Source organism: Equus przewalskii, chromosome 1 (assembly GCF_037783145.1).
Source record: "Equus przewalskii isolate Varuska chromosome 1, EquPr2, whole genome shotgun sequence".
NCBI classification, from domain to species: domain Eukaryota; kingdom Metazoa; phylum Chordata; class Mammalia; order Perissodactyla; family Equidae; genus Equus; species Equus przewalskii.
In genome coordinates, this window is record NC_091831.1 from 178040154 (window position 1) to 178063801 (window position 23648).

Here is a 23648-nt window from a genome sequence, read left to right on the forward strand (position 1 = left end):
CAAGCTAACATATGCCAATCCTCCTCTTTTTTCCGAGTAAGACTGGCCCTAAGCAAACATCCGTGCCCATCTTCCTCCACTTTATATGTGGGATGCCTACCACAGCATGGCTTTTGCCACACGGTGCCATGTCCTCACCCGGGATCCGAACCAGTGAGCCCCAGGCCGCCAAAGCAGAACACGCGCACTTAACCGCTGTGCTACCTGGCCAGCCCCAACATACTAATTTTTTTAACTGGTTGTTGGGGGGACAGAAAGCAGGAAGGCCTCTGGTTTTAGCTCAAACATGTAAAGAGCTTAGAAGTTATCTCTTTCATCTCAACAAGAAAAAGCTGGAAACACTAAAAATCAATGACTTTTCTTGGACCCACTCGAGAGCTGAGATGGCAGGACAAATCGACATGCGAAATCTAGAGACAGAGGTGAATACAAAGAATCAAAGCTGAAATTTGTTTAGCAAAATTAATACCAAAAAATATAATAGAAAAAGTATACAGCACAATCAATAAGATCTATTAATGCAATTCGTTTCAATATTAAAATGCAATAAATGTAACCTAGTATATCAACAGGCTAAAGGAGAAAACTCACATGAATATATTAATTGAGGCAGAAAATGCATTTGACAAAATCCAATCCTCATTCATGATAAATACTCTCTGCAAAGTAGGAATAGACATGAACTCCATCTACTTGATGAAGCGCACCTGCCATAAAGCTACAGCTGCCATCAGAGTTGGAGTTGACAGGGTGGAGAATTTTTCCTAAATTCAGCCAAAATGCAAGTATGTTCTCTCTCACCACTCCTAACCGACATCATCCTAGAAGTCCAGGAAAGTATACAGATTGGAAAAGGAGAAATAATTGTTTTGTTTTGTTTTGCAGATGGCGTAATTGTCTATGTAGAAAACTCCCAAAGAATCCTCAAAAAAAAAAAAGAAAATTCCTGGAACTGATAGGTTGATATAGCAAGATATAGCAAGCAAAATCAATACATGAAAGTCATTTCCTTTCATGGATACCAGTATTGAACAGTTGGAATTTTAAAATATAAAATACCAACAAAATACTGAGATATAAATTAAAAAAAAATATGAACAGAATATGTATGCAGAAATCTACAAAACACATGAGAGTAATAAAGAAGTCTAAATAAATTGAGGAATAGCCCCAGTTCATGCATTGGAGGACTCAGTATTGCAAAATGTCAATCTTCCCCAATTTAATCAATAGATTGTACTCAGTACCAATCAAGATCCCAGTGACCTATTTTATAGACCTCTACAGACTGTTTCTAAAATGTGCAAAGAAGAACAAAAGACTAGAGTGGCTAATATAGTAGTGAAAGACTCATGATAGCAGATTTCAAGACTTACTGTAATGTTACAGCATAGAGACAATGCGGTATAAGCAAAATGACAGACACCTAGATCAATGCAACCAAATAGAAAGCCGAGAAATAAGATTGTAATGCTAGACAAATGACACTGTGAATTTGTCCAAATCCGTAGAACATTACAGCACAAAGAATGAACCTTAATATACGCAAATTTAAAAAATTACTCAGGAGGTTGAGGTATCAGGATGGAATGCACTCTTGACAAATGAACCCAGTGGTTTTACAAATGTATGAACCAACCTAAGTGAAAGGCCTAAGGGAAGAAGACGCTGATCTAAGTAGCTTTGGAAATGAATAGAGTCTGTAAAACTAAAGAAAAAAGGAACTCAACACAAGCACCATACTCTAGCTGATAAAATTGCTTCCCGTGGTGTGTGGGTTAACAATTCTGAAGACGCTCTTCACTTATTCTGGAATTGAACAATGAGGTAAAAGTTTCACAGATGGTGGAAGCCACTTTTGTCACTGTTGGAGTCTGAGGTTATAGGTGAACAAGGGATGAGCCACAGATGAGCATCTGCTGAGGGATTAGAGGTCAAGACATCATTATGCATCCATGTTTAATTTATTATTAATACAGTGGAGATACACACACATTTCATTCATAGATAGATTCATGGGTTGGTATAGACACATATATATTTTTTTTCCTGTCCGTTGAGAGAGCCCAGAACCAATGGCCCCCAGCAGTAATGAGCATATCTATTTTCCAGATCTTGGTTTCTAATACCTTTCTTCATTTAAAGGAACCAAGGTTACCTGGGGAAATAGCTGATTCTCAGGATGGAGTAATAAGTATACAGGATGAGCCTGGGGCACCTTGTAATACCAGAAAATAGGAACATGGTTAAAAACAGGAAACACACAAACATACGATGATGGGGGTATTATATGAAAGGGATGCAGGATCCAACTAAATGAACTCCTAATTACCAAAGCTGAAGCAATTAAAAAAACCATATTATTGAATTATAATTTAAAATATAAATTAGTATCTATGAGTCCGTAGTTATATAAATAAATATTTGAATAATAAACATTGGGGAAAGATAGACAAAGATTTTGTGCAAAAGAATTCTAAATAATTTATGTAGATACTCCACCTTCATGATGGTGATGCTTAACTCTCCACTCCTTAAATGTGGGTTCTGCATAGTGATGTCCTTCCAAAGAACACAGGACGGAGAGGGGGAAAAAAGTAACTTCATTACGTTGGAACTTGACCAATACTACCTCAGTCAGATGATAAAGGTTAACATCAACAGTGATTGCATGTTAATAGTCTATATCGTTGATATGATATGATGAAAATGACATTTTATCTCTGTGATCTCCCTCTCAAAAACCCAAGTGTGATCATGAGAAAAATAAACATTTTAAGAGAGGGACATTCTACAAAGTATCTAACCCACACTCCTCAAAACTATCAAGATCAAAAACAAGGAAAGTCTGAGAAAATGTCACAGCCAATAGGAGCCCAAGGAGATATAACAACTAAATGTAATGTGGTATACTGGATGGGATCCTAGAACAGAAAAAAAGGACACTAGGTGAAAAACTAAGGAAATCTGGGCCGACCGGGTGGCGTAATGGTTAAGTTCACGCAAAAAGAGGAAGATTGGCAACAGATGTTAGCTCAGGGTCAATCTTCCTCACCAAAAAAATAAAATTAAATTAAAAAAACTAAGAAAATCTAAAGTATGGATTTTAGTTAATAATAATATATCAATATTGGTTCATCATTTGTGTCAAATACACTGCACTAACATAAAATGTTAATAATAGGGGAAACTGGGTATGGGTAAATGGGAACTCTCTGTATGTCTTCACAACTTTTCTAAAATCTAAATCTATTCTAAAATAAAATATTTATTTAAAGATTAAATAAAAAAATACAAAAAACACCATAGCTTCTCCATTCAAACACAGACTGGACACATATGACTCTCACTCCTAAAACCTTATTGCAACTAAAATGTAAAAGTAGATAAGCGTCAATCTATATCAAATGATGAATTAGATGGAGCATGCTTATTGACTGAAATTCATCGGAAGCCACTGTTTAATGTAAGCTATGCAGGAGTGCAAGAGAAGTTGTGAGGCAATCTGACATGGACGCTCTGAAGTGCTCTTGGCTCTGGCTCAGCAAGTGTAAAACTGCAAGTGTAGAAGTTAGGGTTGAAAACAGAGCTCATCTCCAATCCCTGTCTTCCTCTCATTCATTATGCAGGGTTGAAGCAATCATCATTTACATCAAGGGAAAATAGCAAGCCGTTTTTTTCTTTAATGCAATAGGTTAAAGAATCTGGAGAAAGCTGAGGATCTAGTGCGGATTTTGTTTCCTATAGAAAAACCCTCCGCATTCTGTCACTTGGAAACCCACTTCCTTACAGAAGCTTCTCAGCTAAGGAAGGCACGATAAATTGAAGTTTAGGAATCAACATATCCCATTCCATCATGCATCGAGCTCCCGGTCAAATTCTGACATATGGTAGTGATTACTGACTTACAAATCTGTCTTAATTCTGTGACTTTCAAGGGGCATTGATAGGACTGCAGTTTGTGGCCTTCCTGGGTTGAATGTGGCTGCTGTAACTAGTGGTAGACAATAAGCACCAGATCCAGGTTGGAGCATTTAACTGTTGACAGAAGAGCCTCTAGTGGTCTCTTTCTTTTTGCCACTATGATGGATAAAAATCCAAGCAATGACTGTCGTGGCAGCGTGAGTCCCAAAGTGAGGGCAATTTAAAACCCAGCACAGATCCAGATCCCGGAGGGAAATTCAACACGAGCAAGAAATAACCCTTTGTGTCAAGCCATTAAAATTAAGGGGTTGTTTGTTACTACAGCAAAATCTAGGTTACTCCTCTTGATTCAACATCTACTGGAAAAATATGTCGAGAAACAGTCCTACGCATCAGACAGCACAGGAAACCCAGACAATTTTCCATTTCTTCTTAAATGTAAATATCAATGATAATAATTAGGTATGTGTAAGAAAAAAATATCAAAAGGAAGATAATTTTAAAAATAAAGAACATGAGTGACTTAATAAACATTGTAAGAAATGAAGAGAAAAACAATACGAATAAAAAGCTCTAAGAAATATACTAAAAAATAGTCCGAGAAGAATTACATCCTTAGAATAACAAAAAATGATGCTATAAAAAGAGCATAAAGAATGTGAAAGTCTTTTGAGATTAAAACTATGATCACCGCTACCAGCAACAAAAAATATTGGAAGCCTTGAAAGTATGTTCAGATAACCTTACAGCCTGTATAGCAAACACGGCAAAGAAATTAAAAATATTAGAGAAAGGTTAAAAGACAAATAAGTTCAATCCACATTTGACCATTATAATAATATGGAGAAATCTCAGAAGAAGTCTATATTTACATTAAAGTTGCATTTGAAATCTAAGTGCTTTATTCTTTTCAACTTTAATAACCCCTCTCTTGCTCTGCACTACATTTTGACATTCGGAACGTTTTCTATTTCTTTTCTTTTTTTAAAAAAAATCTTTAATAATACATATCCACTTGGTTTAGAAAACATGTTCCCCATGTTTATAAAACATGGACAACATGGAATCAAACATAAAAATGCCCAAGACCTTTTTTCTCTTTTTTTAACTAGTTTGGAAATTACATCAAATTTTCAAAAAATAGTAAAAGGCAAAGAAAAAGGAAGAAAATGCAAGATAAAAATCTTGTTCTTTTTAATTATTAAATTACAATTACATGAAACTTACTTAACTAATCAAATTTACCAAATATATTGAGTTGAAAATTCAGAAAAATGCCTATTTCATAGGAAGGAATATATGTACCTGAGCAATGGATCCAAAACAATTGCATCTTTATTATCTTTATTTAAATTAAATCCTATACGCTTAAATGAGTAATTGTAATTCCTAAATGTATTTTCCACATGTGAATTATCTCTGAGAATATTATGCCTGATATAAGTTCTACTTCTAGAAATCTGGAAAATGGTGAATAACTGTAACGAGTGTCTATCACATGGATGCTGCACTGTATGTATTTTAATATTGAAAGACATATATACCTGACATTTGTGGTCATGCTGTCTTTCCATCCTCCTGTCTCTTTAACACTAGGCTTGGCAAGTACCAGAAGGCTCATTGAGATTTCCTGTGGTTTATGACCCAAGTTGACAACTGTGACTTCTTCTTTGTGGCGTTCTGATGGTTATGTCGTATAAGAATCACCTTATATCATTTGAGAAGCTGCTGACACGGAGCACTGGTTTGATGGATGACCTGAGCGGCTGCTGTTCCCATCAGAGGTAAGCAGCAAGTTTTACAGGAAATTGTTGGAGGAAGATACAGTGAGGGAGAGAAGAGAAAGTAATGTGTATTATACGTAGACTGACAAAATGATTTGCTTACAGTTCCAAGCTGGTATAGTTGAGAACAGCAGTGAGGAAAAAATGTCTCATCCATATTTAAATAGCTGATCATATAACCGACTTGACAGGCCATTTGTAAGTGCAAATTATAGAGCAGAACTGTAAGCTATGGGGGCCATTCTGCCCTCACTTACACTTTTCTTATTTCAGGTTGAGATAAGCACAAAATAAAGGAAGTAAAATCATGCACCTGTTTCATTTTTTTATACCAGTGATTCTCAAAAGTGTGCTCCCAGAAGTGGCATTAGTGGTGAGGACTTGTTAGAAGTGCAAATTTTCAGGCCCTGCTCCAGACCTACCAAATTAGAAACTCTGGTGTGGGTTTAGCAATCTGTGTTTTAACAATCCCCCAGCTGATTCCAATGCAAGGTCCAATTTAAGACCACTGCCTTCTTATATCAACATCTGCGGTCTTGAAATCCCCAAACATGTAATAGGCATATGTACACGTCTTTAATTTTCTGAAAGGATTGGTATAACATAATTAATTTATAAGGAGAGAAAATAACATTGTCAAGATTAAATTAATCCAACTCTATTGTTTGTATCTACACAGACATAGACATATGATTTGCAATACTGCTAGTAACAGTTTTAGCAACATAATCACCACCTTAGAAATATGATCATAGAGCCGCAGATTGGAAAATTACTTAGAAAACACAAACCATGTTTAGAGTAGATTAACTCTCCATAATCAAGGTGATAATCCATTCAATAAAATGCCTTACACGTGTTTATCCAATCTGTAATTTAGCATTCCTTGTAATAGAAAGGTCACTACTTGATGAAGCAGCTGAGTCCATTTTTTAGCCTATGCTCCAGTGGCAGGGAAAAAAGGCCGGCTACATTACAAAACACAGGCAGAGCTTTAAAGGCATCTGAGAACTACTGAAAGAGTGGGAACCAGACAAATAAAAATACCGAGGAAGTAGAACCATTCTCAGGTGAGCAGAGAATTTACCAGCAAAAAGATCCCTTAGGGCATTTGCTGACTCTGAGTGGAGAATTCTAGGCATCTGGTAGAGTAAAAAAGAGCAATAGAGCTTTTAGTAGTTCTGGGCTGAAAAAGCTGGAAAATTTAAGTGCCTGAAATGTATGGCCAGTTTTCCCACAGGATAATGCTAAGTTCTGAGCCATGTAGAGAAGGGGGAACTAGGTCAGAAGCTTCTAGAAAGCCAGGTAAGTTTTTCTGCAGTCTTTCACTGTCCAGTGAACAAATTCTGGTGGAGATGGGGAACAGTAGCGGAGAGCAGAACAGGAAGGGAGCTTTCCTCAAGCACAGCCCTGGCTTTCCAGTATTACTGAGTTTTCTTCAGGAAAATAGAAAACAATCCAGTAATAGTAAACAGAAAGAGAGTTCATATAGTGAATGAGAGAGGCTTATAAAACAGTTAAAAGAGCTGGAGGAATAAAGGTTAGAAATGCACCTGCTAATGTATGGAGTTGATAGGAGCTGCCTCCAATGATCCTAGCTGCTGATAGCGCAAAAATGTGTCATTCACAGGAGGAGGATGCAGCGGCTGCTAGCAAAACCTTACTTGAGCCATGTGCCAAAGCCCATTTGCCTGGCGACCACTGTTGGCTCCAATGGTTCTCTTTGTCCACTATATTCTACATTCCACATATGTTTCTTGTTGGTAGTCCTAAATGGTAAATACGCCGGCAAAAGAGCCTTGAAAAGTTAGTTTCTAGTCTTCCAGCCCCTGAAATACTGGGGAGGGCCTGGAAAGGAACAAGAATAGTGTAGAAACGTCAACAGACTCTCAGGTACTAGCCACCTCTTAGGCTAGTTTTCATTACTCTCTATCCTCTTAAACCACATTTATACAGCATCATGCTTCTGCCTAGTAAGACGAAATCACCCCTTTTACAAATGAAGACACACTTACCCTTTCCCCAAAGAGGAAAGGCACATAGTTCCACTCATCAGTATGTCACCTAGCCTTCCCTGTAACTTGGATCAATTTCTGGATAATGTTATTCTCCTTCGAATGCAGCCATAATCTCACTTGAATATTGTGTAATCTAGTGACCAAATAAATATGTAAAAATAAATTATAGATATTATATATAACAGATATTATATATATGCAGCCATCACTAATAATCTTTATATAAAATAGTAGAGATAGACGACAGGGGAAAAAGAGTTAGTGAACACAAATATGTACATAACAAAGCAAGGAAACTTATGCATATTTGCTACAGTCCTCATTTCTATAACCTTTCATAAGGTAACCTCCTACTATTTATAACTTCTACTACCCATTCTGTATTCCCTTTTTCCTCAACCAGAAATACCAAGATATGTTTCTAACCTGGCCGGACAATTCAACTTCATTCTTGAATAGTATGAGTGAGCCTTTAATGGCCCTGCTTGTGTTAGTTTGATTTATTAACAATTTGTACCAATTGACAGGGAAATACCTCCTAAACACAGATTCATGGCAAGTGAATTTTTTTGGAACTTGTTCATCATCCTGGTCCTTGGTAGCACCTGCCCTCCAGGAAGCTGAGAGGCTTCCGAAGTACCAAGAGGCCAGTGGTCTTCCCATCTGGGAATCCAACTACTGCAACTCCAGCAAGATTTAATCTGGATTCCTTCGGGTCTCAAGGCTCTGCTTGCACCTTATCTTATATCCTCAGCGGGTGGTTGAATCAGTAGTGGGTGATTCATTGGAGTTAGTAATGGATGGGAAGGAAATCACATTGACGTTGACATTGCCTTAAATTGCTTTATATTGTAATTGAGTCATTCAAATTCCTATATATTTTGAATAGTCATTGAAAATAAAACAAAATTAAACTATATCCAAGTAATTGAATACCTAGAAAATTTTTCAAATAATTCAATGTGGAAAACCAGCCTTACAGTGATTCTTTAAAAAAAACACTTTAAATAACTATTTCATATAATTCAAAATATTACTTAGCTGACATAGTGGGATTTTTGAAAATACGTAAATCCTTTTAGTAGTAACTAAATATAACGTCCTTAATTCAGGACAATTACGCACTACAACTTTGCTCTATGGTGCATTTCAAAATAAACTATTATAGAATACATAGTTATAGATACACATATGAATTCTATGTTTCACCCTATCTCAATTCTTTCATCGTAGAAGAAACAATATCTTGAAATTCAAGTAATTTCAATCTCAGCATAAATGAAAACTTCACAATTAAATATATTGTTCCAGTGAATAAAATAATGGTAGGAAACTAATTCAAGAAAAGCTCAACTTCAAGTCGAGTATGATAGCATGATCACTGTATTTCCATTTAAATGTCAATGCACATTGTTACCCTTAAAAGTGCTTAGTATTCGAAAATGATCTGTACTCTGATCATGGGAGAGTTTTTACAATTAGATATTTTATTGCTATGGATGTAGTGTTATCTTCTTAGTGCCTGGGAAGAGAGTATCTTTGTAAAAAAAAAAAAAAATGTGCCTTTACTGAAACTCTTTTCTTTCTTTTTTCCTTTTTTTCCTTCAAAATATTGTTGCTTGATAAAAAAGACCTCTTGTCTTCTGTATGGACTGAGTCTCTGGTTCTCAGTGGCACAGGTGTAAGATGATCCATCCAATAATGAGATATCAATGTATTTGTCAAATTCCAAGCACACTTTACATCTTTTTGATGTTAGAAAACTAACTGACAATTGTGAAAATTTCCTTACTCTGGAAATCAAAAGTTCTGGGTTCAAATCCTGAGCACACGCTAACTCTGTGAACTTTGGCAAGCTGAGAGTATTTCTGAGTTTCTTTACAAAATCGCAATAATTGTGCAAACTCATGTATTCCTCTCAGGATTGTTTTGAGAAACAAATGATGAAATGATATCTGAAATTTTTTTTGCAAAACTACTAGGCACCTCTTGCTGTGGGATTCTTGGAGAAAGTGGTATTACTCAGCATAGTGAGATGTAGCAGTTAGGAAAAATTACACAAACAATGTACTTTAAGATCAAATGCCCTTATTGTAGCTCTATCAATTTGTGCTTTTATATAAAGTGAAAAGTATCTGCCAATAAAAAGTAGTGAAAAAAACATTCAATTTGAAAAAGACAGTTCTGGAATTGACATATTTTTCTTTTAATTTGCTAGCTAAGCCTACAGTTTCTCATATGTGAAATGTAGGGAGAGCATGAACACTTGTAATGAGTAATATTAAAGGTATAAAGTACTGGTAGAGCTTCTAGCCCATTAGACGGACTCAATAGATGTCAGCGCTTTTTGCTTTTTGCCCAGTTAATAAAAATGTCTAAGGGTCATTCAAAGGAAATTGGTAATTAAGACTGTAAAAAAATGATACAGCATTAAAATTATTACTAAGTACGTCATAAATGCAAATTTAATTAACAAAGATCTGTTGTGTTAAATATATATTTTGATCTATTTCTAAAAGAGGTGTTAGCAGAAACTTTAGTGGCCATAACAGTTGCAAGTTGCATCAGTACTAATAGAAATACAATTATTTCTCATTCAACAAAACTTATTATAATTTTTGTCAAAGGAAATTGTATCTTTTTCCTAATTCAGGTTGGTCTTTCCCTGAGATAGTCTGATTTGGAGAACTGTACTTTTTAAAGGATGAGTCAGCATCTTCACTGTGAGATTGTGAAACACATGCTCTCCAATAGCCTGGCGTTTATCAAGTCTACACCAGTTCTCAGCCCCGTTCCTTTCCTAAGATTACAAGCTCAGGAACAAACAGCAGGCCCGGCCCTCTCCCACAACGTGCATTCATTATACAAGAGATTGCCAAGCAGTCTGTTCAAAGTCCAAAGTGTCATGAAGTGCGGTGTCTTGCAGCTTTTGCTCAAAAAATATTACTGAAAAGAACATTCTAACTTTCCTCTGGTTTCCTTTCATCATTTGCTTTTTAAAAATGTGTTCCTATTAAATATTGAGTAGAAACAGAAGAATATTTATAAACTATGTGTAGGCTATAAAGAACAACGAGCGAAAGCATGCAGTGTTTAGCACAGTGATGACCGAATAGTAAATGCTGAAAAGGGTGACTTTCATTAGCAATTTTTCAGACTTAAAAAAATAGATTAGAAATATAAAGTGATGCAGATACATATGAACTTCCTCTATCTCTTTCAATCTTGCCCATTCTCGAAGGAAACTGCTATCCTGAAGACAGTATGATTTATCCATGTGCAGATTTTTATGCTGAGATAGTTCAAAATCGTGCATGCTTTATTAAACCTAGACTGAAACAAATCTTAGTTCACAAAAAAGAAGAATCTTGAAGCATAGATTCAGAATTTGATCATAGTACTCGACAGTATTAATAAAATAAGAAATTCTAATAGATAACATTTGTCATATGTTGGCTATGTTTCAGTTGCCTCTTCCAGTTGCTTTAACACATCTCTGTGGTGTAAGTTCTATTATTATGCCCATTTTACTGATAATTGTAACAGAATTCCAGAGATGTTAAATACCTTGGCCAAGAATAACTGGAACCCTGGAGTTCTGATAGGAGAGCCCTCATTCTAATCAGTACTCGATACTGGTTCTCAATAAAACAAATATGTGGAGAGACAGTTTCATCAGTTCTCTACTATTTACTCCTCAATGAGTCTGATGGAAAATATGGTAAAACAATGATTTTGAGATGCCTCTATCTGTTAATGGAAACAAACATAGGTTCTTTACCTGCCGTGCAAGTGGAGGCAAATAAAAACTGGAATGCCAGGCTTATGGAAAGGAAATGGTTTTTATTTCAGGTGACGTTAGCCAGGAGATGAGAGTGAGCCCTCATATTTGTCTCATCTCTCTGAAGGATGGGAGGCAAAGGGTTTTAAAGGTTGCAAGGAATGCGGCTGCTTGTAGCAAGGGGGAGCCTGTGGCTTTGCAGGTGGCGCTTTCCCCAGCCTGCCTTTGGCCTTGTGAGGCTGCTCACAGGAAATGGCATGAGAAGATAAAGGAATCCACAGGTCGATGTTATTGGTTGTCTGCCTCCATGGCGGATGCTGCACTCTGATGCCAGGAAGCTGAGGAGTAAGCAGGGGAAGGGCATGAATGCTTTTGATTTTAATCCCATATATTCTGGGTTTAATGGAGAGGAACTGAGATCAGGGCCAGTATCATATCTATTTGACAATAATTCATTATTACTACTTCTCCCCTCAAATTTTAACAACTGTCCTCAAGGACTTCCTTGTAGCTGTTCAGAAGTTAATCACACATCCTGCTTCCAAAGGAACAGAGGCCCTCAGTCAAGAATTCCATCAACTTCTTTTCCAGAGTTAGTAACACTTTTTATTTTCTCTATATTTTTTCCTTTGGCTCTTACCTGAGAAGCGCCCCTCATCCCACCAAAAATAAAGTTGTAATTAGGCTCAGGATTAAACTAGCTCCCTAATTTTAGTGGATGGCTTTATTCTCCTTCCTTCTCTCAAGAATTGTCCACAGCCTCTCACCTGAGTCTTCTGCCTCTGTACAGGATCTGCGAAAGTCCTCTCACGGCCTCGTGAGCATAGAGTTAGCACTCTTCTTCTTTGTAGACAAGATCTTTGAAAGAAATGGACATTTATTTTTTTCTTTTGTTCATTAAATTGTTCTTGGCCACATAACTGCTTTAAAACTGCCATTATGATAATCATCAACATTATTTTTATAAGAATTGTTTAGTTAACCAAATACACAATACCTATCTTATTAATGTTGCTTTATTTCTCAAACATGAATATGTGGTTGTTATGTTCTAAGCACCTTATACATATTCATATAATCTTCATAACAACTTTATGAGGCATATACTATTACCATCCCTTTTATAAAAGAGGAAATAATGACAGAGAAATTAAATGATTTATCTAAGGTCACACAGCCAGTAAGCAACAGCGGTAGGATTTGAATGTAATCACTGAATTCCAGAGCATTAACACTACTTTCAGTTGCCTCTTAAAACTTAGCATTTTATAATATTTGTTTCATAATATTTTAAGTACAGTCAACAAAAAATACAGAAAAACTTAAATATCCTCTTTACTCCTTTCTTATCTCCCAGAGATAAGTAAACACTCTTCTGAATATGGCATCTGCCATTCCTTGCATGGTTTTATATTATCACCAATTATGTCATATCTATAAACATAATTTGTATCAATACTATGATATATTTTGCAATTTCTTTTCATTAATATGTTTTCATGATTTATACATTACACTCATTTTTCTAATATATTCATTTTCATTGCTATCATTTCTGTAGTACCATAATTTATTTTTCTATTTTGCTGCATAATTTAAGTTGTGCAAATAGTTTTTTTTTTTTTTTTTTTTGAGGAAGATTATCCCTGAGCTAACATCTGCCACTAATCCTCCTCCTTTTTGCTGAGGAAGACTGGCCCTGAGCTAATATCCATGCCCATCTTCTTCTACTTTATATGTGGGATGCCTGCCACAGCATGGCTTGAAAAGCAGTGCCATGTCCGCACCAGGGATCCGAACCAGCGAACACCGGGCCGCTGAAGCAGAACGTGCAAACTTAACTGCTGTGCCATGGGGCCGGCCTGTGCTAATAGTTTTTATTGTTATCACCAGACAATGTTCCAATAAACATTCTTCTGCTTCTCTCCTTACACATATGTAAGCAATTATTCTAGGATATGTAGGAGAAATGAAATTTCTGGATCAAATAGAATGCATCACTTATTTAAAAGGTATTGTTAAGCTGATTTACAAATGACGGTACCAATTTATGCTCTCATCAGCAGAGTCTGCATTATTTTTGCCAAGATAGGGCATTGGCAGACTTTTGACTTTTTATCAGGCTATTGGGTATAAAATGTAGAATTTTAATGTGTTTCCATGATTATTTACAAGGTTGAACATCTTTCTCATGAGTTTATGGGCCACATGTGATTCTTCTGCTGTGAAATGCTTCTTCATGACTTTTGGCAATTATTCTCTTGGTTTGTTTTTCCTTTCACCAGTTGAAATGGTGGAGATGCTTATATATTTTCCATATAAATACATAATAATTTATTTGCCTTACAAATGTCCACTCATGGCTTGCCCATTTATTCTCATTATGGTGTTTTAAAATTAATATGATACTTTTAATATTAATGCTCTCAAAATCATCTCTTTTTTCTTTGTGATGTGACTTGGTTAAAATATTTTCCTACTCCAAAATAAAGAAATAGAGAGTTCTATAAGTTCTAATGATTAAAATTTGACTTTCCAGTTTAGCCTTTAAAAGTTATTAAAATTTTTTGTATGATATGAGTAGTAAATTTATTTTTACATAGATACGATAATTTGCCTCAGCTCCATTTACTAAATAGTCTATATAACACTCCAAATGTCTTTAAATGGTTTGAAGTAGTTTATAGACTTCAATACAACAGATGCTTGTAGACCCAGAGAAAAACATTTGAAAGTTCATTTGAATGTATTTCCCAATTATTTAACTTTATGAATTTTGAATAAGAATTAAAATTTTGTGTGTGTTTCAGCCACTCTCATTTATAGTTGTTCAATTAAGCAAATAGAAATATAAGGTGTTCAGATAAATTTGAATTTCAGATAAACAATGGATACTTTTTCTCTTTAAGCATGTCCCAAATATTCCATGGGAAATACTGGTACTAAAAACACCCATTGTTTATCTGAAAGTCAAATTTACCTAGGCATTCTGTATTTTATCTAGCAACCCCATTCTGATTGAAACAAATGTATAAAACTGAAAATTTATTTTAGTACTTCTAATTGAAAGAAAAATAAAATTAAAAGTTAATTATGGAAAAATCACAAAGCTAAAAAGTCTACAATAGATTTAAATCATCAATCTTTCAAATGTATTTTATTATGAATTTGTAGAATTTACTACTTAATTTTGCACTGGTCTTTTGAGACAGCCTATATAAAGTGTAGTTCTCTAATTTATAGTTCATTTATGTTCTACAAAATGTCGATCTTGTATTTTAACCTAATTACATTTTTCTCTCTTTTTTTTAAATAATTAGTGTATTTTGTCTACTATCGCTATACATTTCAAGCAGAATGGACTCATCCAGTCATGAGGTTATCCAAATACACTAACCAGAAATTCACTCATGAGTTACTAAGTGCCGGATCTAGTAACAATTTGAATTCTTATTTTCCTGTGTTTGGGGAAATATTGACATTTCTGGACAATCCTATTGTATAAAGTACTCTCCTCCTTTTTCTTCCTTCTGCATTCCAAAAGCTTTCACTTTCTCTCCCTTTGTCTCTTTAGCATCTTAATTCTTTCCATTCAGTCCTTCCATATTTATGGTCTCAAGGATTTTGTCCCTAATGAATTTTTTTAAATATATTCCATCCTCCACAAATGAGCTCATCAGATTTACAGTACAAACTACACTGACACAATTAGAGCCCTAAATGCATGGTTCAGCTCAGTCCTTTCTCCAAATTAGGAGTGTAATCTTGACAACATATGTCTCACAGCCGTCTAAACCTATCTATTAGAGTGCATCTATTCAATTTGTTATTAATGGGAATGCTCACCTCCCCACCTCTTCTTAAATGTTTTACTTTTCCTAGTTCCTCTTTCTTGATGGAGGATGACTAGTGCTCATGGAGTTGCCCAAGTTAAATATATGAAAGTCAAGCTTTTTTCTCCTTTGTCATTGCTATCAACTTGGCCACAAATTTTTATGAAGTCAACCTCCTAATTATTTATTCAAACTATCATTCTCTTTCCTGTGTTTCTTATGGGATTCTATTTTAACATTCATCCTTTTTGAAACTGTATTATTTACTGCAGTGGTTCCTAACTCCACCCTCACCCCCACCCCCCACTCCTAGTCTTGCCTGTAAGAAATGAGTTCTCTCTTTGCCAGAGTGAATATTTTTAAGGAAAATTTGATCATATGTATAATTCTTCAGTGAAACTCTCTTGTGTGTCATGCAAAGCCCTTCGTAGTTTGGTCCATATCAACTTTCCAAAAATGTATACCACTTCTTAAATGTATATTGTGTTCCAAGCCTAACAGATTTGTATGTAACCATCAAAATATTCTATGGTGGTCTCTCATTGTTGAAATTCTTTGCTGTCCCTGTCTGCCAAGCCTGCATCTCTTAAAGAATCATACTTCCTTGCCCCAGTAAAATCAGACTTGGCCTGTGGTTCCTTTTGAACACAGATAAATATGCAGATATGATATATGTAACTTTTGAGCAAAAGCTGTATAGGAGCTTGCTCTGGAGGCTGCCATGTGTCTTTTTCCTCTACCACAAAGTTGTTCCATCCACTATAAATAAAGTTTCATTGTAAGTTCCTGAGATGGGGAAGATCATTATTTAGCAGCACAGCCCAATTGGATACATTTTTCATGGGGTCTCATGACTCTGCCTTAGAATGAACCCTGTGCTCTGCTTAGAGGCTATTTTTATGTCTGCTTTCTAATACTACTCATAACTGATATTTCAAACAAGGCATCATGTCTTCCGATCTGATTTGGTAGTTGTTCCTGTCTTCTTATACTGACTTTCTCATACAATTATTTTAGAATACAGTATACTAGTTCATAGGTTGTGGTTAACTTATCTATATTCTCCTTTTAAGTCCTTCAGAGCAGGATCTTTTAGTCTTCACATCAGTAATTATTGTTTTGTGTACGATAAAGTATATGCTCAATATGTATTTGTGTAAATAATAAAGATAGAAACTGGTAAAATAAAGATAGAATACATCTCAGATATGTTTATCTCTACTGAGGTTAAGAGAGTTTGAGTAGCTTTCCTAAGGAATAGGGAAGTAAGAGAGAGGCTGGGACTTGTATCTTGATCTACTTTCAAAACTTGTGATTTGTTCCAATACTCTAAGCAGTCAATATTCAATGAAAAATTCACCTCTGTAAATACCAAACTCCCTCAGGAGTAACTAGAGTCACTGAGGAATGTGCCAGAACTGGTGGTTTGAGTTCCTTATTCGTTGATGCGTACAGATATGGAGAAACTCCTATAACCATAAATATGTGAAAACAGCTCTTGGGGATGAGCCAAAAACCAGTACAGAAATTAATTATTAACAATGAAATCAAGCAGCAGTTTATACCCATTATTTTGTGAACATCATCTAACCTGAGTCTACAGATGGACAGCAAATGAAATACACTCAGTGTGGTCCACAAAAGTTTGTTTCCCATCCCCTTTCTGTTCTTTACATGACAATAGTATTCATCCTGCCTAATCTTATTTGAATTATTCTATTTCATATGTCAACATCCATCTCCAAGCCATGACATTTTAATTTTAAGCAAATGACATAAATTACTTTCTTTTCTCACTGATGTCACCTTAAAGCAAGCCTTCCACTTTCTCTAAAGTTGTCTCCCTGCTTCCAAGTTATCTTTTTCTCTTCAACAAATTAATGTTCTACAATTACCACTTTCACTGAGTCCCAAAACTTTTATCATTTGCTACAGTTTACTGAAAACAAATTGTTATGTACTATGAATAGGTAAAATGTACAACCTTTCTGGAGGTAAATCTGTAGAGATTGGATCAACCTGGTTTGCTTCCCACCTGATTCAGGATCCCACCTCCATCCCAAATTACTGGAAGTTGAAGGAATAATTCCTAACAAGCATTAGAAGGTTATAATTAAAGAAGTAACACGTTTGGATGAGAGACCATAGGGATTCTATTTCCTGACAATAAAATGGATTAGCATAGGCTCCAGCCTTCCTTCTCCAAAGTAAATCCAAGATTATCTACGGAAATGAAAAGGAAAACTGAATTTGTATTTTTCAAAATTAAAAAAAAAAGTTAAAATCATAATTGTCTATACCATCTTCCAAAAACAAACAAACAACAGGTGTTTGGGCCCAGGATGTCCAGTATTGTCAGGGCTATGAGGGTGTCATGTCCTTGCTGGGGTGAGAGGTTAATAAAAAAAAAAATAAGTGCTGAGTAACTGGCTATTTTTAGTTATTTACTTCTCTAACCCCTCTTTCTCTAATGACCAGCGTTGGTAGAATAAAAATTATAGAAAATGTCCCCTCCCTGACCAGAAGATGTCCCTAAGTGGAGCGGCACAAATTGGGGTGGTCAGCAATGTTCTGTGCTGCCTGAATCCCTTTGCCTGGGGTCTATCCTCTCCGTCTTCTGGAGCTCACACTGATACCCTCGACTTGAGGCCTGCCCTTTGGGCTTACCTGCTTCTACAATATTCGACAGGAGTGCTGATATTATAAGGGGAATGTGAGCACATAAAGTAAATAAACATCAGGAAAAGAACTATTATTACAGAAGATGAGAATAATGACTATCCACCTCACGAATAAAAACTGCTGGAGTAGACAGACAAAACTTTCCCCCAATTCACCAAGAATAACAGTAATTATGATATAAATACTGAGAAATACAGAAGATTAGTAAAAAGTGACAAGTGAATAAGATGGTCTTTGGAAAGAGAGAAAACACACCTAGAAAAGACATGGTTAAGAAATAATAGACATAGATTTCCTGGAAACCAAAATTGTAAATAGTTAAACTCAAAGGGCTTATAGGATGCCATGTGTAATATATAATTAAAATTATACACTTAGAGAAAATTTAATAATATCAAAACAAGGCATTCTAAAAGCTTTCAGAGAAAAACAGCCAATCACCCACAAATGAACAAAAGTCTTATTGATGTCACCTTTCTCAATAGCAACATGGGGTGTAGTTATACAGTATAATTTTATTTTTATGGGCCTATAATAAAAGAAATTGGAATCTAGAATTAAAAGATCATTCAAAAATTCATTTAATTTTCAATGCTATAAAAATGATCCGAGGTATACCAGAAATCAAGAGGCTTGCCAAATGAAAACACACTTTGAAAATATTCTTCTAGGAACTACTTAATAAACAAGAGAAATAAATTCAAGAGAATACTGAAAAACTTATGGAATAAATGCTGACCAAATAATTTAGTAATTTAATTACACACAATAAAGCAAAAACAAAAGAAATGAGTACAAGTATAAAGACACAATTTTTGGATAATATCAATGTGGGACTAGGTGAGAAAGTATATGAGAGACTGCTAAAGTAATTGACTTTTTTTATAACAGCTGTATTAAGACATAATTCACATACCACGCAATTCACCCTTTTAAAGTTTACAGTCAATAGATTTTACCATATCCACATAGTTTCATATCCATCACCACAATCAATTTTACAACATTTTAACCTTCCCCAAAAGAAAATATGTACCAATTAGCAGTCGTTCTTCATTTTCTTCCATCTCCCAACCTTAGGTAACCACTGATCTCTTTTATATTTCTATGGATTTGTCTATCCTGAAAATTTCAAATAAATGAAAACATACAATCTGTGGTCCTTGATGACTGGCTTCTTTCATATACCATAATGTTTTCAAGGCTTATTTACATCATAACATGCATCATTACTTCAATCTTGTTAGATGGATGACATTCTATTATAAGCATTTACTACATTTCTTAATCCATTTATTGGTTGATGGAGATTCGAGTTGTTTGCCATTTTTGTCCATGATGAATTAGCTGATATTAATGTTCATGTACAAGTTCTTGGGTCCACGAGTTTTCATTTTTCTTGTATGTATACCTAGGAGTGAAATTGCTAGTCATGGGATGACTCTACTGTAACCTTTTGAGAAATTAGCCACACTTTTCCCACAGCAGCTGAACCAGCAGTGCCTAAGGGTTCTGATTTCGTCACATCCCCACAAACACTTGTTATTATCTGCTTTTTGGGGGCCGGCCCAGTGGCACAATGGTTAAGTTCAGCATTCTGCTTCGGCAGCCCGGGGCTCGCCGGTTCGGATCCCAGGTGCAGACATGGCGCTGCTTGGCAAGCCATGCTGTGGCAGGCGTCCCACATATAAAGTGGAGAAAGATGGGCACGGATGTTAGCTCAAGCCAGTCTTCCTCAGCAAAAAGGGGAGGACTGGCAGCAGATGTTAGCTCAGGGCTAATCTTCCTAAAAAAAAAAAAAATCTATATATATATCTGGTTTTTGATTGCGGCTTTTCAAGCAGATGTGAAGTGGCATCTCACTATAGCTTTGGTCTGCACTTCCCTGATGGCTAAGGATTTGGGGAGTCTTTTCACATGCTTATTGGCCATATTTATATCTTCTTTGGAGAAATGTCTATTCAGACCCATTGTATATTTTTAAATTGTGTTATTTGTCTTTTTCATTATAAAGTTGTAATAATTATATATTCTAGATAAAGTCCTTTATCAGATATATGTTTTGCAAAAATTTTCTCTCATTCTTTGGGTTGTCTTTTCATTTTCTGATGGTGACCTTTGAAGCACAAAAGTTGTTTTGTTTTGTTAAATTGTGATGATGTCCAATTTATCTATTTTTTGTTTTTGTTTTTGTAGCTTGTGCTTTGGTATCATATCTAAGTAATCATTGCCTAATCAATGACATGTAGATTTATGCCTATGTTTTCTTTGAAAAGTTTCATAGTTTTAGCTCTTATACCTAGGTCTTTCTTCCATTTTTGATCAATATTTGTATGTAGTTTGAAGTAGGGGTTAAACTTTATTTTTTTATTTATTAATTTTTTTGTGAGGATCATTGACCCTGAGCTAACATCTGTTGCCAGTCTTCCTCTTTCTGCTTGAGGAAGATGCTCCCTGAGCTAACATCCATGCCAATCTTCCTCTACTTTGTATATGGGGCACTGCCACAGCATGGCTTGATGAGCAGTATGTAGATTGGCACCCAGGATCTGCAAACCCTGGACCGCCAAAGTGGAGCACCCAAACTTAACCAATACGCAACTAGGCTGGCCCCAAACTTTATTGTTTTATATGCCGATATTCAATTATCACAGCACTGTTTGTTGAAAAGTCTGTTCATTCCCCACTGAATGGTTTTGTCACCCTTGTCAACAATCAGTTGACCAGTTGACCAGGGCCAGCCTAGTGGCATAGCAGTTAAGTTTGCATACTCTGCTTCAGCCGCCAGGGTTTCACCAATTTGGATCCTGGGTGCAGACCTAAACACCGCTCAAGACATGCTGTGACAGCATCCCAAGGACTTAAAAGAAGAATATATAACTATGTATTAGGGCTTTGGTGAGGAAAAAAAAAAAGGAAGATTGGCAAGAGATGTTAGCTCAGGGCCAATCTTCTTCACAAAAAAAGCATTAAAAAAAGCTAAAAAAGAAATTAGTTGACTGTAGACACACAGTTTTATTTCTGGACTCCTAATTATCTCCCATTGATCTAAATTGTCCATTCTTATGCCAATACTTCACTGTCTTCATTACTGATGTTTTATAGTAATTTGTGAAATCAAAAAGTGTGAGTTCTCCAACTTTGTTCTTTTTTTGCAAGATTATTTTGGCTATTTTGGGCCCCTTGCTATTCTATGTGATTTTTAGAATCATCTTGTCAATTTCTCTAAAGAAATTGGCTAAAATTCTAGTAGAGATTGCCTTGAATCTGTAGATAAACTGGAGGAGTATTGACACCTTACCAACATCTTCTCATCCATGACCATGTGATGTCTTTCCATTTATTTATGTCTTCTTTAATTTCTTTCAACAATATCTTAGTTTTCTGAGTATAGGTTTTGCACTTCTTCTGTTAAATGCATTCCTCAGCAGGTTATTATTTTTGATGCTACTGTAAATGAAATAGTTTTAAGTTCATTTTCAGATTGTTCATTACAAGTGTACACAGACTTGATTTTGTATCCTGCAAACTTTCTGAACTAATATATTAGTTCTAAGTATTCTTAGTGGATTCCTTAGGATTTTCCATATATATGAGACCATGCCAACTGTAGATAGAGATAAGAGATAATTTAAATTTTTCTTTTCCAATCTGCATAAATTTTATTTCATTTTGTTGCTGCACGTCCCTAGCTAGAACCACCAGTATAATGTTGAACGCAACTTGTAAGAGTGGACATCCTTGTCTTGTTCCTTATCTTGGGGAGTGGGGGGAGCATTCAGGCTTTCCCCATTAAGTGTGATGTTAGCTGTAAGATTTTTACAGATGTACTTTATTAGGTTGAGAAAGTTCCCTTTTATTATTAAATTGTTGACTGTTTTTATCATGAATGATGTTGAATTTTGTAAAAAAAATTTGAATTGATTGAGATGATTATGTGATTTTTGTTCTTAATTCTATATTTTGGCATATTACATTAATTGATTTTCACATGTTTAAACCAATTTTGCTGTCCTGTCACAAATCCCACTAGGTTGTGGTGTATAATCCTTTTTTATATATTGCCAGATTCAGTTTCCTAGAATTTTGTTGAGAATTTTTAAGCATGTATTCATAAGAGATATTGATCTACAGTTTGCTTTTCTTGTGATGTCTTTCTCTGGTTGTCTGGTTAGTAATTGCGTTTGAAGATATATCTATATCTTGATTAGATATATAAATAGACAGATAGATGATAGGTGCATAGAAAGATATAGACATACACACATACACACTGCCTTTTAAGATACCTATGTGTGAGTATATAATTTTCAGGAAATCAACAAGAGTTAATTAATATAAGTATGGGTTTTAAGCAAAGGCAACTGTGATAAGAATAACAATTGATTTTAGACTTGGACAGAGTAAACTTACTCTATCCAATGAAAAACAGAAAAGGAGAGAGAATAAAAAGAAATGAAGGGCAGGTACAGTAAGTCATAAATGTGAAGTGTAATATCAGAAGTAAATGTGAATGAAACAGTATGGCATTAAATTAGTTAAGCTCACAATGTAGGAACAAACTCTCCAAATGGGCAGCACAACCAAATATCGTAATGTGTTGTTCACAAAAGACTCAGTCACTACAAAAAACCCCCAAAATATTACAAATAAGAAAATAGACAGTTAAACAAATCAAAGATAAATCAAAGTAAAGTTAGAGTAGCAATTTCATATCTGACAAAATTGAATCCAGGACAAAAATAAAGGAATATATACTGTAGAAAAGTAACAACAGAGGAAGATATGACCATTAAGAAAATATACATACATAACACTAAAATTTTGCATTAGGTTAGCAATAATTGATAAAACTGCAAAGAAGACGTAAATAAAAAATTATACGTTGAGATCTTTAACTCTACCATCTCCTTAACTGAGAACTGAAAGATAGAAAAGAAGACATGAGGATTTAAATGCCACTAAAATAATATAATAAAAATAAAATCTATAACAAATTGATACATTCTTAGAAAAGTATAGAATACCAGAATTAACGAAGAAGAAAATAAGAAGCTTGAATATGCCAGATAAATATTTTGAAAATACTACAGACCCTTCATCACAGTCTAAGTAATTTCACAGTTGATTTCTACCAAATAATAAAATTTGTGTGTTGTCCATCAAACATCCATTCCCAGTTCAAGTTCTCCAAAAGAACTATGATTTTTTTTCTGATTTCCATCCTTCACCCATGGGAATTAATGGGCCTCTGGGGAAGGTGACCACTTTCATCACCGCAGAAAGAGTCCTGACTAGTCTTAGTGTAATCGCTTACCAGTGACTAGTTCAGAAATGAGCATTTAAAACAATTTGTAAAAATAAAACATGATGATTAGTTTGCTAGAGACTACTAGGAAGTGTTTCCTTTCTGTTAACAGAAAGGTTTATCACAAAAACTGTATTTCTCGATGTTCAGTACAGGTACACATCTGGACCTAGAGCAACCATGTCAATAAAAGAATAACTCGGAAGCAAACATACAGAGAAGAACTGAAACCATAACCCCAGGGATAGAATCAGATCACAGTCAGGGCTCACCCTGTCTCCTGTCTTAGTCTAGTTGGAGACAATATGTCTTCATATT

General features: G+C 35.2%; 1 long non-coding RNA gene across 3 annotated transcripts in view; it reads left to right on the forward strand.

Moving 5' to 3' along the window:
• LOC139084830 (uncharacterized) overlaps positions 1-23648 on the forward strand; it is a 162482-nt gene that overhangs the window by 71800 nt on the left and 67034 nt on the right. For all 3 annotated transcript variants that reach the window (XR_011542621.1, XR_011542622.1, XR_011542618.1), the window contains one exon: positions 5521-5708. This is a non-coding gene — a long non-coding RNA (uncharacterized lncRNA). The remainder of the gene's footprint in view (positions 1-5520; positions 5709-23648) is intronic.